This window comes from Arvicanthis niloticus, chromosome X (assembly GCF_011762505.2).
Source record: "Arvicanthis niloticus isolate mArvNil1 chromosome X, mArvNil1.pat.X, whole genome shotgun sequence".
NCBI classification, from domain to species: domain Eukaryota; kingdom Metazoa; phylum Chordata; class Mammalia; order Rodentia; family Muridae; genus Arvicanthis; species Arvicanthis niloticus.
Window position 1 is genome coordinate 118,092,952 of NC_047679.1, and position 19,527 is coordinate 118,112,478.

At 36.4% G+C, this 19,527-nt stretch overlaps 1 protein-coding gene across 4 annotated transcripts in view; it reads left to right on the forward strand.

The window, feature by feature from the left end:
* LOC117694468 (melanoma-associated antigen 1-like) overlaps positions 1 to 19,527 on the forward strand; it is a 150,378-nt gene that overhangs the window by 80,165 nt on the left and 50,686 nt on the right. For 3 of the 4 annotated variants that reach the window (XM_076918517.1, XM_076918518.1, XM_076918516.1), the window contains one exon: positions 4,597 to 4,689. The exons of the other annotated variant lie outside the window; for it this stretch is intronic. The gene's annotated coding sequence lies outside the window, so the exon portion shown is untranslated. The remainder of the gene's footprint in view (positions 1 to 4,596; positions 4,690 to 19,527) is intronic. 4 annotated transcript variants of the gene reach the window in all.

The window sequence follows — 19,527 nt, forward strand, 5'->3', positions numbered from 1 at the left end:
ACCTACAAGAAAGGAATATGAGAGCTGCATTTCTATGTGGATTAGTTCACTTAGCATAATGTTCTCCAGTTGGTTTAATCCTATTTTCTGTCAATGGAATGGTTAATTCTTTTTTATGGCCTGCAAAAACCTCACTTCAGCAGTAAAGGCACATGTGAACAGAAAGTGGAATGGGTACAAAATGATATTTATGCAAGCAGAAATGAAAACTGAGCTGAAGTAACTATTTTTATATCAGACAAGAGACAAAAACTCTAAAAAGAGTTACATAATTTGAAACTTTGTAATCAAAGTTGTTACATAATTTTCAGTGGTTAAATCCAATTGGGAAAATATGGCAATTATAAATTATTGCTATTAGTGTATACAACTTTACAAAACAAATATTGGATATAAAGTGTGACATGAATTTAGAACAATAGTAGTGGGTGACTTAGTATACCTTTAGAGCAAGTAAATCCAACATCATACAATATTTTTACAAAGAATGTTCAGAATTAAACTATTCTATGCAGCAGTACATTGTCACATAATTCACATTTTTGTCTGGCTGCACACAACATAAAATTACCAAACTCTGTATCAGTTATCAATCATTATGTAATCATTCCAGAACTTACTGTCATTAAATAGCCATTTATTGCTGCATACAGGTATGAAGATTGGTAGGGAAAAATTTGTGATCTTAGCTGGCTGGACTGATGCCCCTACACTGTGGATCAGGAAAACCTAGCTGATCATATAACTATATATATATAACTATATATATATAACTATATATATATAACTATATATATATAACTATATATATATATATATATATATATATATATATATATAACTATATGTGTGTGTGTGTGTGTGTGTGTGTCTGTGTGTGTATCTGTCTCTGTGTATATACATATATGGAGGGGGAGGAAAGGAAGATGGGAGAGAGGGAAGTTAGCTGTCTTTAGGTTGACCTCAGTTACATATGGACAAACTAGTTTTTGTTTCACATGTTCCCTACTAGTCTAGGCTTACTTTCAGGACACATCAGAGAGGATGAAGAAATGGCCAAGTTCTCATTATGCCTACAGATAGGATTGGAACACTATTAACTGTTACATACTAGTGATTAAAACAATTCTCAAGGCAAATTCTTATTCAAGGTTGAAGAATCAAAAGTCACTTTTTGATGGGAGGAACTACAAAGTCACATTTCAAAATATGTACATTAACAGGGACCAGCGAAGCAGTCAAGAAAATTCACAAAGCACTACTATGTATGATTTCACTGAAAATTCAGACAAGCTTGTCAGGCTATAGTCTTAATGCTAGGACATGGACAAGGTCATTTGTTTTTAATTTTCCATTTAGAATGACTCCTCTCCACTGCCACCAGTCCCCTGGAGTAGGTCAGGTTTTGGCCTCAATTTCAATCTGCTTCCAATGTAGCTTTACTTGGCAACTGTATTTCCATCTCTTGATTTTCTGTGAAGTTTTTCATTTTTGTCCAAATGTCTCTCTCCCTGCTGTTCTCTATATGCATCATTATACATGAGAGAGAAGATGCTTTGAGAGCAATTTACCTGCTATTAGGTGACCTTCTGTTCTGTTTTTCATTGTCTTTCCTCACAAATACCTTTGTATAAAAGCCAATTCACAATAACTGTTGGGAAATTTCCCCAAATCAGAACCCACTTTTAACATTTAGGTTTCTTAAAAAGCACTTTTATTTAAATAAAGGCAGAGTGCTTTTCAGCATGTTCCTGCTACACGTGGAAGTTGTCACAGATACCAGAACATCAGACCATCATTTTAACATGACACAAAAGTAAAGGGGTAAATCCCACAAAGACTTCTAGCCATAAAGTGAAAGTCTGAAAAAAAATTCTGGGCATCTCAACAACTGTTATTTTAATTATTATTTGAAACATCTGTTAACCACCATAGGAGCCTTACTGTAAAAAAAAATATTTCTGAGACACAGTTGTTGGCTATTTAATGGTTTATCTGAATTGTTATAAGTATTTTTGCATATAGAAATCATCTTTATTTCATAGAAAACATTTTATTCTGAATTCTTTAAATACACAACACAATGTTCACTTATTATTTGTACAAATCACTCTAGTCCATATCTATAGATCTTGTTCATATTGCTGCTGCAAAACAACTATTTCATACATTGAAGCATAATATTTTCAGATCTTCTATAAATGCAAAATTATATTTTCACCTTCAATTAAAATCTTTCCTTGCTACATTCTCACCCTGTCTGTCTACCAAATCTTATGCACACTTTTTTATTTGGAGCCAACTGATTCCATCTAAGGGAGACATTGGTTAAATACATGATTAAATAGCTTATTCCTCCTAAGAAAATTCCAGAATGATTTAACAGTCTTATGCCATGGATTACTGAATTTCAGACCACCAGTTGGTCTTTAATTGTTCTAACTTCTTTCCAAATTTAACACTGGTAGTGGGATATTTTCGTGTCCAGATCCAGTTTAAATATTAATTCAGAATCTCAGGTATAAGAATTGGTGGAAAGACATACACTGAACCCATGTTCATCAACTACACAGTAGGATTAGATATATTAGTTTAATTTCTGTTACTGTATCAAAATAACTGGAAACTGGACACTATACAGAAAATAGGTTTACTTAACTCATGAATTCACAGGTCCAAAGGCATTCTGACAATATTTACTTTGCTCTGGTGAGGGCTTTCTGGTCATTTTGCAACATCATGCATTGTATTGTAGTGGGAGTGCAAGCAAAAGGAGAGATCACATGGCAGGACAAGAAACAAGAAACCAGGTAGGGATCTGACCTGATTCTTTTAATAATAACTTGTTCTCATGGAAACAAAAGCATTTCTGAAAGATTCATCTCATTCCAGGAGTCCAACATCAATGCATTCATGAAAAGAGAGCTTCCAATGACTTAACTAACTTCCATTAGGCCCCATTGCATGAAGGCAGCACCATTTCAATACCACTGGGAACCCATCAAGCTTCCAGCAAAATGAGTTTTTGTAGGACATATTTAAGTCATAATTATGTATATGTTTATCAGTTATGTTCATGATTAATTTATATATGATGATAATCTTACTAAAGATAGTCAATTTAAGAAGGGTAACATATTCATCTATTGGCTTTAGAGACTTTTTTGTAGAAATAGAGTTGCTATTAGCATTGTTCATACTGGGGAGAATTGTGTTAGACATGAGATGCTTAAGTATTCCCAAATTATTTTTTTATCCATAACTATCATATCATCATTTAAGGAGAATATTATTATAGGATAAATTGTGTTCCTCCAATTCATATTTTGAAGCCTTAATTACAGTACCTCTGAATGTTGCTTTATTTTAAAATCAGGACTTTAAAGATATAATTAAGTTCATGATACCATTAGATGGGTTTATATCCAATGTGACTAGAATCCTTAAAAGAAGCAATAAGGATGCACAGAGGGATACTAAGGGTGTTCATGCACAAAAGTAGACCACAGAAGACACAGTGAAAAAGGACATCCTAACAAAGGTGTAGTGATATACACCTATAATGTCTACATTAGGAAGGTGAGGCAGGAAGAAAGATGAATGAAAGATTTAGCATAGTCTTACCTGCACAGCAAGGGCCTAAATAAAAAAAAAAAGGAAGCAAGAATTCAGGGGAGCCAAGGACAGAAAAAAGAAACCAAACTTTCTGATATGAGACATAGACATCTACGCTCTATAACTGTGAGAAAGTAAAGTGTTATTGCTTTAGATACATCATTGGTAGGATTTTGTCACAGAAGTCCTGACAACTAATACAACTGTAAAATATTAATTTATACGTTTTTGATTTGAGGCTATTTTTGAGTAGAATCTCTGAATTCCTGGTGATGGTATATATCCTCATGTGATAGCTAAGCTCTCAACTTGTGCTCAAAGACCCTAAGGACTTTTCTACTCCTAGGCAATAGCAAACAAAGTTTGTGACTAATGTGGTTCAAGGCAGCAAGAGTCTATCACAACTTATGGTGATGACTTAAGGGGCACAAAGAATATAAACATGAAGGGGCTGTGGACTCTTCCTTTGCAGTTTCAGAGAGCTGTTGAGGCCAGGCAGCTTGTCGCATGGGAATTCTCAAATGAAGGTAGCCAAGAGACCCTGAGAGGCCATTATGTAAAGCTATGTAGGTGATGCTTTGGTTGCAGTGGAAACTACAAGATGTTGGAGATGGTGGAACCGTGAGACAATTTCCATGAAGATCTGCAGACAAAGAGTGAAACCAACTAAAAAGAAAGATACATGTTTCAGGATGCAAAGCTGTAGGGAAGAGCCTTCTAAACCCTTTGAAACTGGACATGGAGCTACAGGACTTGATATTTGCTGGGTTATAGTATTGCTTTGGATATATATTTAGATGAGAAGGACTCACAGAGGCACATATGTTTGAATACTTGGTTCCCCAGTTGATAGAACTGTTTGGGAAGTAAGATTAGGGAGTTTTGTCTTGTTGGAGGCAGTGTGTCATGGATGTGGGCTTTGAGAATTCAGAAGCCTCCAGTCATCTCTAATGCCTACTCTGCTTTCTGTTTGTGAACCAGGATATGAGCTCTCAGCTGCTCCAATATCATTCCTGCCAGGATCCTCACCATAGTGATCATGGACTCCTATTCCTCTGAAACTGTAAATTCCAAGTAAGATCTTCTTTCTTTATTATAGAATCTATTCATTTTCTTAGTAAAGATGTCTCATCATAGCAATAGAAAAAGTAACTAATGCACTATGTATATAGATATGAGAGTTAATATTAGTAATTAAGTTTACAACAAATGACTTTTATTTGCCTCAGCCAGGGTACCAAGGTTGGGAAACTTTATGACAAATTACTGTCTTTGAAACTGCTAAACCGTGTGAATTTATTGTTACTCAATAAATTCTATATTTCCGACATAGTATGCTCCTGACAAATAATCAAGAGGGTAAACTTTGATTTACCAGTGTTTTCATCACTCTGCCTGTAGCTCACCGTTTTGGAACAGTCTTACTATGTAGCCCTGGCTGGCCTAGAACTCTCTAGGTATACCAGAGTAGCCTACAACTCGTAGAGATTTGCTTGCCTCTGCTTTCTGAATGCTGGGATTGAAGATAGACACCATTATGTCCAGCTAATGCAACACATTTTTTAGTATCAGTTGGCCATAGTATGTCATGTTTCCTAGCAACTTGTGTGCATGGAGTAACTATAGCATCCTTGATGGGAGACCCTGGAATATCATTATAAAGTTAAATATGCAAAAAGAGGAAGGATAAGAGGCCATATTCACAGTCAACTACAGACTTTCTCAACATTTCATCTCCTAATTCTCTCTCTATCCAAACTGTCCTTACTTTTCCTCAGAAACTGAAGGCTCTTATACCAAGGCATTTATACATACTGATCCTTTCCCATAAAATATTCCATTCCATTGTATATTTATGCAGATAGCTCATATGTCTTCTTCAAATCTTTAAGCAAGGGAGGACATTTGATTTTATTCCTTTAATTACATTTTCTTAGCTCTCCTTTTTGATTTTCATCATGGAAAGTTTGCTTTAAGGAGATACTGTCGACTCATAATTTGCTATACTTCACCAAAGATTCTTTAGACATGCTCTTCTCATTTTCTGCAAATCATTCCAAAGGCATACTTTAGTATGACCTTCTAAAACTTCTCTTTTGCTTTCTAGCTGTGTTTCTTTTGCTACTTAGATATGCTTCAGAGGAAACTAATCTTTTATAATATAGCAACCATATTTATAATTGTATTATATATTATGCTATCTACAAACTGTTTCTTTGGATACTATATCTTTTCTCACAATAACCTATTTTGTTCTTTCATGGAAACAGTACTCTCTTGAGTCTCTGATTCTTCATTTACCCTACAGGGTTTGTCCCTCTATTGAGTTTTGTGTTGCTTTTCATCTTGATCATTGTCTGCAGGTAATTGATGATTATTCTCCAGGTTACTCCTTTTGCTTTGCTGAAGTCGATTGCCAATGACCTAAACTTAAATATTATTTATATTGTTATTGCACAGCATCACATTATTACAGAAAGAAATTAAATTGAAAGGCAGTACTTTTGCCATTTGTGGTGTCTGACATTGTGAGTTTGAAAGGGGGTGGGGCTCCTGTGGAAGTACTGCTGGTTTTTTACCCTCCATGGCATTTTTATGGATATGATGGAGCTTTCCCAATTAGCAACTGTATAGGTGACATGTTTGATTTCAGCTGCAGCATCTATGGAGTGTACTTTGCAAGTGTTTCCTATCTTACAAGATCTCATGCATTTCATGCCATCTATATTTAAACATGCATTGTAAGTTTGATGAAAGGTATATCTGTTTTTATTTGATATTAGTAAATATTAATACAGTATTACTTATGACTGGGAATAATTTAAAGACTATTTGGAATTATTTTGGCAAATTATATAGGATATAACACGTATTATGCCACCTGCTTCTTCCTCATGAGTGCTGAGATTAAAGGCCAAAATCTTTAAAAAAATACTATATATTGTATATGTACTGTGAATATGTATATATACATACACACTATATATACAGTATATACTATATATATGTATATATATATATATATATATATAGTGTGTGTGTGTGTGTGTGTGTGTGTGTGTGTGTGTGTGTGTGTGTGTACTCTATCTGCATATACACCTGCATACCAGAAGATGGCATCAGATTCTGGGATAGATGGCTGTGAGCCACCATGTAGTTGCTGGGAATTGAACTCAGAAAGCCAGTGCTCTCTTTTTTCTAATTTATATTTTATTTTTAGTAGATATTTTCTTTATTTACATTTCAAATATTATCCTTTTTTCCTGGTTTTCCCTCCGAAAACCCCCTATACCATCCCCCTCTCCTGCTTCTATGAGGGTGTCCCCTCTATGCACCCACCTACTCCCACCTTCCCACCCTGGCATTTCCCTACACTGGGGCTTTGAGCCTTCACAGGACCAAGGGCCTCTCTTCCCATTGATGCCCGACAAGGCCATCCTCTGCTATGTATATGGCTGGAATCATGGGTCACTCCATGTGTACTCTTTGTTTGGTTTAGTCCCTGGGAGCACTGGGGGATCTGGTTGGTTTATATTGTTGATCTTCCTATAGGGCTGCAAACCCCTTCAGCTCCTTCAGTCCTTTTTCTAACTACTCCATTGGGGACACTGTGCTCAGTCCAATAGTTGGCTGCAAGCATCCACCTCTGTATTTGTCAGGTACTGGCAGAGCCTCTCAGGAAACAGCTATATCAGGCTCCTGTCAGCAAGCACTTCTCTGTATCCACAGTAGTGTCTGAGTTTGGTAACTGTATGTGGGATGGATCCCTAGGACAGTCTCTGGATGGCCTTTCCTTCAGTCTCTGCTCCATACTTTGTCTCTGTATCTCCTCCTGTGGGTGTTTTGCTCCCCCTTCTAAGAAGGACACTTTGGTTTTTCTTCATCTTGAACTTCATGTGGTCTATGAATTGTATCTGGGGTATTCCAAGCTTTTGAAGCCAGTGCTGTTAACCACTAAGCCATCTTTCCATCCAAGAGGCCCAAATCTTAAAGGTAGTCTTGGTTATACAGTTAGTTTTTACACTATCTTTTATTTTGTGTTTTCCCCATTTCTTCACTTTACATACCAATCACAGGCCCCTCCCTCCTATCCTCCAATTCCCACCCTCACAACTTCTTTTTATTACCCTCATTAGAGAAGGGGAAGCTCTACATGGGTACCAATCCACTCTGGCATATCAAGTCCCATCAGGACTAAGCATATCCTCTGCCACTGAGGCAAGATAAAGCAGCACAACTAGAGAAAAGGCATCTCAGAGATATTCTCCTCTCCAATTGTTAGGGGACTCACATGAAGAGCAAGCTGCACATCTACAGATGCGTAGGGGGCCTATGGTTATATCTCTGTGAGCCCCCATGGGTCCAGGTTAGTTGGGTGTATATGTCTTCTTGTGGTGTCCTTGACCACTCAGGCTCCCTCAATCTTTCTGCCCACTCAAGACTCCCTGAGCTCTTCCTAATGTTTGGCTGTGGGTATCTGCATCTGTTTTCATCTCCTGCTGGATGAAGCTTTTCAGATAACTGTTATGTATCTTGTGTTATATGAAGAAAAAGAAAAAGAAGAACAAGAAGAACATGAGCAAGAATAATAAGAATAAGAATAACAAGGAGAAGAAGAAGAAGAAGAAGAAGAAGAAGAAGAAGAAGAAGAAGAAGAAGAAGAGGAGGAGGAGGAGGAGGAGGAGGAGGAGGAGGAGGAGGAGGAGGAGGAGGAGGAGGAGGAGGAGGAGGAGGAGGAGGAGGAGGAAGAAGAAGAGGAAGAAGAGGAAGAAGAGGAAGAAGAAGAAGAAGAAGAAGAAGAAGAAGAAGAAGAAGAAGAAGAAGAAGAAGAAGAAGAAGAAGAAGTCCAATTGAAGACCTGTCTTCCTTAGATTTTTTTGTAGGCAAATCTGTGTGTCATCTTCTCGATTTCTGCTTAATAAGAGAGGGTTCAACCCACTGTGGGTGGTGTTACCTCTGGGAACAAGGTACTGTGTTAAAAATGAAGCTGAAAGCCATGGGAAGCAAGCCAGTAAACAGTCCTCCTTCATGGCCTCTGCTTTAGTGTCTGCCTCCAAGTTCCTCCTTGAGTTCTTGTGTTAGATTTCCTTAATGACTGACTATGGTTGGGATGTGTAAGTCAAATAAACACTTTTTTCTCCAAGTTGCTTTTGGTCATTGTATTTTATCACAGAATAGTTTTTAAAATCTTTTATATATCATTTAACTTTCTTTAATGAGAGCATATTTACTAAACAGAAACCATATGACTTGCAAACTATGTTTTGTAATTATGATAACCGTGATAGTATTGCTATCTTACATTATTGGTTTTCTCTTTAAACAAGAGATAGTTATTTCACTTCTGGACACATATGCCACTGTAATATTATGGTTAGTAAAATAACTCTTTTCTTTTTAAATATGGGGTGGTAGATGTATTTCTGAGATAGCCAAAAAAAAAAAAAAAAAAATCCCAAACATACTGTTTTGCTGTAACATTGCAGATTAAATGAAGAAGATACACACAATAGATCCACATGCTGATACAGATTAAATTAATCACTGAAAAGCAGATGATTCTTTGAACAAATCTCTTCAGTTGACTACTTCCAGCTAGGTAATTTGATGGGGAAAGGTTTCATTTTTAAAAATTTTTGTATTATCTATATTTTCTGATGTATAATAGCCAATAAATATGTGTAGTTAATCTCATGACATTTATTGGACTGCTTTTTGATTAAGCAAGCATTATCTTAGTATTCACTAAGGCATAGTCAATATTAGATAATATAGAGAAATCAATATTTAGAATGTTTATATGTACCTTGCCTCAAATCACCCAGCTTGTAAGTTGTTGTCTTAATCTGTTTTGTGTGCTACTCTGGAATATCTGATATTTCAAAAAGTGGTTTATAGTTGATAGAAACTTATTGTATCATAGTTCTGGAAAACAAGATGTCCCAGATCAGGATGCTGGCAATCAGGCAATGGCCTTCTTGCTGAATCATTATAAAGTACAAGGTGAAATTGAAATACATGATGGTGTCCCACCTTTACCTGAGGCATAGGGTAGATACTTGACAATTATTAAAGCATTGGTAAAATTTGATATTAATGTTAATGGCTTGTCCTTTAATATTGTATTGTATTTATTCTGATGTTCATTTTCCTGTAAGTAAAAAAAAAAAAAATCAGGGAATGGAGCAATTTGACTTCATAAGTGGCAGCTGTTAGAGTCTCCTTTGCTGCCCTAGTAAAGTAAAAAGAATGTCAGCTAGATAGCCAGTAAAACTAGCCTAATGACAACACTGCCTATTTTGGAGGTGCCACAGGTTCCATGAAAAAGCTACTCAATAAACAAAATGGCACTATTAGGAGGTATGGCCTTGTTGGAATGGGTATGGGCTTATTGGAGGAAGTGTGTCACTAAGTAGGAGGGCTTTGAGGTCCTATGCTCAGCCCATTGTGGAAGAAACCCTCCTCCTAGTTGCCCATGAGACAATTTTCTCCTGACGGAATCAAGATATAGAACTCGTGGCTCCTTATTCCACACCTTGTCTGCCTGAATGCTGCCATGTTTCCTGTCATGCTGATAATGGACTGAACTTCTGAACTGTAAGCCAGATCCAATTAAATATTGTCCCGTATAAGAGGCTTAGTCATGGTATCTCCTCTCAGCAATGGAAACCCTACCTAAGACAGGCATTTTATAGAAATCTTTAACAGAATTTTATAAGGGATAAGACTGATTCACCTTGACCCCAGCTGAAACACATAACAGACACACGCTCTCTGGCAGCCTCCAAATGCCATGTCTAGTGTTTATAAGGCTGCTTTTAGATTATTTCAAGTTTCTAGCAAATGATTGTCATACCACACATGCAATCACACGTGCTTTACTCTTGGGTCGGGGATGTGGTAAAAGACTACAGCTATACATTAGCTAGGTTGTAAAAAATTGATCACACGGGAAATTCAAAACAAGTAAGGTTTGTTGTTACATTGTTCTCTGAAAGACAGGTTTAACAAACAGGCTGAGTACAAAGTACAAAAACAGTCTTAAGTTTTAAGTGAACCCCAGGGTTATATTATTAACTCTGCCTGGCTGTGAGGTCCAGCAAATGTTCCAGTCTCTTTGAATGTAGGTGATATTTTTATCATAATGCATTGCCATGGAAAATATATTGCATGAGTAGCAAAGGGAAGATCAATATAGTATGAGCCCTTTAGTTTGCTTATCTCTCAGGATAGCCAAACAAGCAGGGCAGGATAACAGGCTGTATTAGTGGAGGATAAACATCATGGCTAAGCAGCTTTGTAGCTTTCGCCTAATGGAACCAACATAGAACAGTACTCCTCTAGACCATTTCTCCTAGATACAATCTACTGAACGGGCAAATGTGTCAGCTTATTTGAGCAAACAAGCAACTGAAGCAGAGAAGTAGCAGTGAGTGGCAGGTTTCCTTGATAAGGCCCTGCTGATGTGGGTGAAGTGCTTGGTCCGGGTGTACTGGTGTACTGAGCACCATGCAAACATTTTAATGAAGGATTATAGAAGGCTGAGATGGCCTTCAAGGAAATCACTGTGTCAGAATTGCTGCTAAATCCAGGAGAAAACTGCTTGAGTGGTCACTGTATGCTTGCATTACCTGCTCTGGAAAGTTTAAAAAGCTTTTACAGTTGCAATCCTTGGCATTGCTATGCAATTACATTTTAAAAGTAATTTTCTTGATTTGCTTAAGTAGTGCCTTAGTTTTCCTAGGATAAATTAGTTGGTATAATTACCTTTAGCAGACACAGGAAGCTGGGCAGTGGTGACACACACATTTAGTCCCAGCACTCAGGAGGCGGAGGCAGGGGGACCTCTATGAATTTGAAGGCAGCCTGGTCTACAGAGTTTTAGGACAGCCACAGAGAAACCCTTTCTCAAAAAACAGAGAGAAAGAGAGAGAGAGAGAGAGAGAGAGAGAGAGAGAGAGAGAGAGAGAGAGATTTTTAACTTTAAGAAGATATAAAAAAGACTGTGTTTCTGTGTTTATAAATAGTTGAAAATTCCTGCAGTATGGCATTTCTTCCAGATTACATTTCTTCCAAATATGCATGTGTAATGGATGAATAGCTAGTATAAATTAATAATCATAAATGTTAATATTCATGAATTGAATATTTCCTCTGTGAAACCTATTTTAGATTATGACTTGCTTCAGAAAATATTGGAATTAACCAAATCTTTGTGAGAATATTTCTGATGAAGCTCAAATGCAAACAAGCAACTGCCAAGGATCTAGAAGGCTCATTTTGTGTAACACTTAAGTCATGGATGTAAGCTGCTCTTTCTTTGCTTTTGAGCTATGGAACTTTAACTACATAGTCGGAGGGTATTTTAGTTCTGATAGACTGAATCTAAGATTTACATCATGTGTTGTGAGGCATTAACTAATTTTTCTGGTTAATTCTTCAGAATGCTAATACTTATACTGTCCCATTGCTATCTGTTGAATTATAATTATTCATTACCCTAGTGTCAAGTATTGAGATTAAGTAAAGCCATGAGAGGAAATGTATTATTTGCTCAATTGTGATTTTCTGGGAAGCACTAATGGTTGCTTTATTACAGGCAGATACTCATATTATGAGATGGAATTACAAAATAGGCTTGAACTGGTGAATTTGCTCTTGAATATTTCATCTTTAAAAGTATCAACTTACTTTTTCTTATCTGTGATAAATATAAAAATTAGATGTGAATCAGCAATGTGGTAGTTTTAAAAGAAACCTTCATAATTTCTGTGTTTTATTTCAGTAGATGAATGCTCTAAGTCCTCCTGAATGCACAGAGCATACCATATTGATCTACAACCCTTATTTTCAGAAATATCTTTTAAAATGGCAGAGCCATGGTATTCACTTACTTTTATTTTTCTTTAATTGACAAATGAATTAAGATGCAATTTCTAGTTTTACACTTCATTGCCTCAAAGCTGGTTTCCATGTATAATTTGTATGCTGGATAAGTTCATAATAATTTAATATATTTGAAGTATAAAGCTAAAAGGAGGCAGACTTTCTGATATGGGAAAGAAAAATTATAATTAAACTATCATTTGAGTCAGCCATTAGAGAAAAATCTTTTAAAGTGTTATTGCAAGAAATAAAATTGCCTTAGGGTTATTCTTTCAATAGTTAGAGCTTATTTGACTACTAAAGATATGGCATTTGAATGCATAAAGGATATTAATCTTGTGACTTAATGAGAGTTAGTAAGAAAGAGAGAACAAATTGGGTTTATATTTATTATTATTATTATTATTATTATTATTATTATTATTTAATAATTTTTTAAAAGTCCAGTTCTTACCCCTTTCCTGGTCTGCCCTCCCACAGTTCTTCATCTTATTCCTCCTATCCCGTCTACAAGAGGATGTCCCCAACACCCTCCACCCCACCAGAGTTCCCCTCTCCCTGGGGCTTCAAGTCTCTGGAGGGTTAGGTGCATCTTCTTCCACTGAGGACAGACCAGGCAGTCCTTTGCTGTATATGTGTTGGGGGCCTCATATCAGCTGCTGTATGCTGCCCTGGTTGGTGCTCAGTGTCTGAGAGATCTCAGGAGTACAGGTTAGTTGAGACTGCTGGTCTTCCTATAGGTTCATCTTCCTCCTCAGCTTCTTCCAGCTTTTCCATAATTCAACCACAGGGGTCCCATGCTTCTGTCTGTTAATTGGGTGGAAGTATCTGCTTCTGTCTCAGTCAGATGCTTGTTGGGCCTCTCAGAGGGCAGTTGTGCTAGGCCCTTGTCTGTAAGCACACCATAGCATCAGTAATAGTGTCAGGCCTTGGGGCCTCCCCTTGAGATGGATCCCAAGTTGTACCTGTTTTTGGACCTCCTTTCCCTCAGTATCTTTTCCATTTTTGTCCCTGCAGTTCTTTCAGACAGGAACAATTCTGAGTCGGAGTTTTTGACTGTGGGATGGCAACCCCATCCCTCCTGTCTTTTTACTGGAGGTGGACTCTATAAGTTCCCTCTCTCTACTATAAGACATTTCATCTAAGGTCCCTCCTTTTGAGTCCTGAGAGTCCCTCGCCTCCCAGGTCTCTAGTACATTTTAGAGGGTTCCCCCCACCTCCTACCTCCCGAGGTTACCTGTTTCCATTCTTTTGCTGGCCCTCAGGGCTTCAGTCCGGTTCCCCTCACCCATACCTGATCATGTTCTGCCTTTCCCCTCCCTCTCCCCTCTCCCACCCAAGTTCCTCCCCCCTCTACCCCATCCCTCATGATTGCTTTTTTCTCCCTCCCAAGTGGTATTGAGGCATCCTCACTTGGGCTCTTCCGTTTGTTAACCTTCTTGAGTTCTGTGGATTGTATCCTTGGTATTCTGTACTTTTTGGGCTAATATCTACTTATTAGTGAGTACATCCATTTGGGTCTGAGTTACCTCACTAAGGATGATATTTTTCTAGTTCCATCCATTTGCTTGAAAAACTCATGATATCCTAATTCTTAATTGCTGAGTAGTACTCCATTGTGTAAATGAACCACATTTTCTGTGTCCATTCTTCTGTTGTAGGACATCTGGGTTGTTTTCAGTTAAGAACAACTGTATCTTGAGGAAATCTGTTATCTGCCATGATTTCTTCATTTTTTGACATTTATAGATTAGACCACAGGCCTCTCCAGGTGTACTGCTGGGCAAAACTTTTTTTTTTTTTTTTTTTTTTTTTTTTTTTTTTTTTTTTTTTTTTTTTACTGGATGGCTTATAAAAGAATTTAAAAGTCTGAATTATTTTCTCTTTTAAAGGCATATGATTTCAGAGACTGCCATTATACACCCAAGAAAGCCCAAATTTTTTCTTAGTAGTTATGTAGAATGCTATATGCTTGGCAGTACTGTAAAAATTCTACAAATTCACACACACACACACACACACCCACACACACACACACACACACAGAGAGAGAGAGAGAGAGTCAAAAAATCTTGTATACAAATTATTGTTGTGTTTTGAGTCTAAAATATGCTCCTACAAGTTTATGTAATAAATGTCCAGTTGATGAATAATGAATTCTTAAAAAGTAATTAGAGAGTAGAGTCTGGTTGGATGGAACAGGTCATTTGGAGTATGCCTTTGAAGGATATGCACTGTTGTTGGTTCTGTCTTATCAGTTTTCCTCTGCTTCCAGGCCTCTATTTGTGAGCAATTCTTTTTGCCATTGGCTACCAGCCATGAAAATCTGATGATTCTACTTCACACAGGCCCAGAAACAACAGAACTAATAGTCACAGAGTGAAATCTTTGAAATTGTCAGCCAATGAATGCTTTTCTTATTTAAATGCTTTATGTCATATATTTTGTCCCACTGATGCAAATTATAGACATTAATTATGTATGCGAATTTCTCTATACACATGTACACATACAAACATATTTATATATTATGTTGTGTGTATATGTGTCTGTATAATTTACAAGGCAAGAATACTGCCACATAACCATTAAACTATAGTCCAGGATATATGGGTTTGTTTTTTACTATATTGGGTATTGAAACTCAGACTTTGTGTATATAATACACAATACCATTGAACCACACAACATCTCATTTGATTATATTTTTATGCCCCCAGTTTGGGGTATGTGTGTGGAGTGGTGTGTCTTTGATACATCTTTGATACTTCTCCACTTTACTTATTGAGAGAAAGCTTACTGTTTGAACCCAGCTGTTCTAACTAGCTTATTCCAAGGATACTCTATCTCTGTGCCTCTTGAGTGCTAAGATAATAGGCAGCTACCATGTGTGTTTGATTTCACATGAATTGAGGGTCATTAATTCTAGTAATCACAATTTTTTGGGCAAGTGATTTACCCACTGAGTCATCGTCATTTTAAAGATGCAATACTTAGGTGCAGGAATACCAGGTAATTTGCCCAAGGGCACATAACTGAAAAAGTGAAACAATTGTGATTTAATAGCAGGAGTGTGGCTCCAGAATCTTTGTTTTGCCTGTTATCCTAAGCTATTTACTTACCAATAGAGTGACTAAAGGTTTCTGAAATTTGACATTTATAAAAAAAAATTTCTATGTTACTTAAGTTTAAAAAGTACTGAAATTCAGGACTGTAAGCTTTCCATTGTCCATGTCCACACACTGGCAGCATCTAGTGTCAGGAGGTGAATTTTCACAACAGTCCACTTTTGAGGTTGCTTCCATTAGAGTATGGCTTAGCATGGGTAATTTCTTGCATTTTCATTTTAAACTCATGTCACACATTTTGATGATGACAGCAACAATGTGCTTTTCTTTTTTTCTCAACTTTCATACTTTTCTTATTTAGAGTCACCAATAGTAGGAAAGAGGCCTAGTGTTCATCATGACCTTTCTCTTAGCAACCAAATACTTTAAAGGTTTTTATTTTCTTCTTTTAATTATTTAGTACTTTCCTTTTTATACATGACTTGGACAGATAAATGGAAGCACTACATGTTTATACCATGAGTTTCAATATCTTCCAGTTAACTTATATGCAATTTTAAGAATGTCCAGCACAGTAGTATATAGAAGATGAAAGGGGTGTTTGTTTGTTTGTTTTTTACCATATACTATATTTTCACTTCTTGGACACAAAACCTAAGGGCACATTTATATTATAACTGTAAAGAAAATGAGATACAGTACAGTTTATGCTTTCTTTCTCCCTTTCTAATCATTAGAAAGATCCAGACCAAATTGCCTTGTGTTACAAAATTGGTAGTTGCTATGAGGCTGCACGTCTTGGGTTTCAGGAGATGAGATAAGTTCAGAAATAAAATATTGGTGTACCCAGAAAGTCTTGAATTAGAACAATTTCTATGACAACTTTTACAGTTTTCTTTAATAAAACATTTTCACACTCCACACACAGAATCTATATTCTATTGTTTTGCTTCTAATATTTGCTTCTATGTGAAATATCATATGTTTTAATTCTGTTATTTCATGCAGATATTTTTAAATATAGCAAAATGTGGCTGTTATTTGACTCTAAAGTGAAGCAAAGGAAATTAGGTCACTGGTCTTATCATTAACAAATACACATACATTAATTTCCTAATATTAAGGATGTATCATCCTTTTCAAGACAGAAAATGTTTATAAGTTGAGAGACATAAATACTGATTCATTACTGATAATGGAGTTCAGAAGACTGAGTACTTGCTGGAGATGAAGTATTTGAAAATGGCTGGGGTAAAGATGGAACTTGTGAACTAGATAATGAGTTTTATTATTGACTAAAGCTATGGAAAATGCTGCAGTAGACTATTTATCCATGAGGGTTCTCCTGAGAAACAAAACTAACTAGTAGGAGACAAGACAGGCACACACACACACACACACACACACACACACACACACACACACACAATCACTCACTCCAGAAATTAATTATGAGAATTGGCTTCCATGTTTATAGAGGCCAACAAGTCTCACAAGCTAACATTTTCCAAATCCAAGAACTGGGAAAGCCAGTAGCTAAAATGCCCCAGACAAAGCAAGCTTATGAGTTTACAGTAATTTGAGTACATGTCTATTGATTTGAGAAATGAGAGCTCTAATGTCCAAGGACAAAGGGGACAGATGTTCCAGATGAAGAAGAAAGGAAAAAAAAAGTCACCGTTCTGGTTATATTCTGGCTCTCAATGAATTCAATGATAACTGTCCATATGGTTTACTCAGTCTTCAATATAAAACCCATTCTCTTTGGGAACTACTCTGAAAGGGTACCTAGAGATTACCTGTCAGCAAATATTTGAGCAGATTTTTGCTAGATTGTGGATATGTGTATGAATATATATAAAGCTTTCCATCACAATGCTTTAGAATATTTTCAATCAAACTAATGCTTAAGACCTTTGAAATTATTCCCCATTAGCAGGCAGGAAAACATCTATGCTTCTCCTTAAATAAGACTTTCTGTGATCTGTTCTTTATCTCCCTTGGTCACATTATGTCCTGTTCTCCCTACCTTTACTCTGCTCCAGATGCATTAGTTCCTCTTTTTAACAATTCTCCCATTGGTGTCTTTTTACTTGCTGTTATTTCTATTTGGATCATTCGTTCTTTGTCTTCTAGCATGTAAGTCAAACAGCACTTCCTCCTCAGTGAATCCTCCACAAACTACTGGGCATAAAGCAACCTTTCACTGTTTCTCCTTGCCTTCTTCAGCATATGTGGCATCAATTCCTAAAACTATGCAATCTAGGTGTATGCATGCTTACTATCATTGTTCCTCATGAAAATATAATCAATAACTGTGTTCACTGATTTTTTTGGAAATTTACAATTGCAGTAACAGAAGGCCCAATTCAGATTGACTTAAAATATAATCAATAACTGTGTTCACTGATTTTTTTTTTTTTTTGGAAATTTACAATTGCACTAACAGAAGGCCCAATTCAGATTGACTTAAAATTTAAAGTAATTTATTACTACATTTTAGAAAATCCAGGAGATTGGTGGCTAAGGAATTGGTTATGGTATCATGTTAGTAATACTGGCTAATATTTCAATACTTTCTAGCCATATGTTTAACCATCTCCAGTCTCATGGTATTCCTTCATTGTGGCTGTAAAAATAGTATCTTCCCAAGATACCACACAAAGCCTGGGAACATTCTGTCTGTAAGCTACCTTTAAAGGATTAAGAGGTCCTTTTCAGAAGTTTCTCAATAGTCGTCCTTTCACATTTCAGTGACCAATAAATCTGTTAATTAACTGGACATATATTAAAGTGAAGCCAAGCAAAATCTTTGGTGTTATATAGCCATATACAAAGGTGTTTACTCAGTTTTCTAAAAGGATACCATTCTACCTTATTTACTTCAGGAAAAATGGAGAGAATAAATTATAGGGCATATGAAGTAGACAAAAAGTCACCTTCATTACCTTAGGCGGCTGCTTTGGAAAATGAGTGTGGCCTCGATTCTGTTCATGAACCAGGCTTCCTAATACAGAGTCCCTAAAGTAGACAGTTTCCCCCACTCAACCATATCAGCACTAAGCCAGGATGGCTTCCCTGCACTGTAAGAGCAGAGAGAAAGTAGAAGTCAGAAGGAAGTCAGATCTGAGCTTCTTCATTTGTATTTATTAATTAGACAATTGACTTTACTTACAATAGAGCTTGCTATATTATCATTAAGTTATTTTTCCATTAAAAGGTAGGACTCAGTAAAGTAGATGAACCATATTGTTTTCTGTTCAGCCTAATTTAGCTTGGCATCTCAATGATTTACAATTGCTTTCTCAAAATGCCTCTTTGTTACATAAAGCCATACTTTAACACAAAATGAATTTATGAATGATACACCCACACGTTTTGTTTTCATGTTACATAAATATGCATGTTTTTCTTACCCCACCTCAGTCTCTTGTTTATAGTAGAGCCTCAACAAGTAATGTTTGCTACTAAGATAGAATTTGTTATTCTGAGCTTCTCAAGTCTAGGTTCAATATAGTTTTAGAGAGACAAGATGTGGAGGGTTTATATAGAGGAAAGGGAAGGGAGAAGTGATAAAATTATATCATAATCACAACAATAGGATCAACTTTTATGTGAGGTGATATTATAAATATCATACTAAGTTACAAAAGTGAAAGCTGTGATGTTGTAACCTGGTTAGAATAAAAAAACAGATTACTAATGCAGGGCTATATGGAGAATGGGAATTAATGCTCGAATGATCTGATATGATGAGTGGGATGAGGATGGCCTAATTTGTGCAGGGACATGATTTCATGAAGGAGCTGAGCATAGTGGCTAAATAGCAACTATGATCAACAGATGGTCTATGAAATTCTGAAAGAAGTGACACACCTTTATCATTTCTGGTTAAGCCAAACTTCTCTAGAGTTGGTTAGAATATGCATTGCTTAAACATGATTCTTCTTAGAAACAA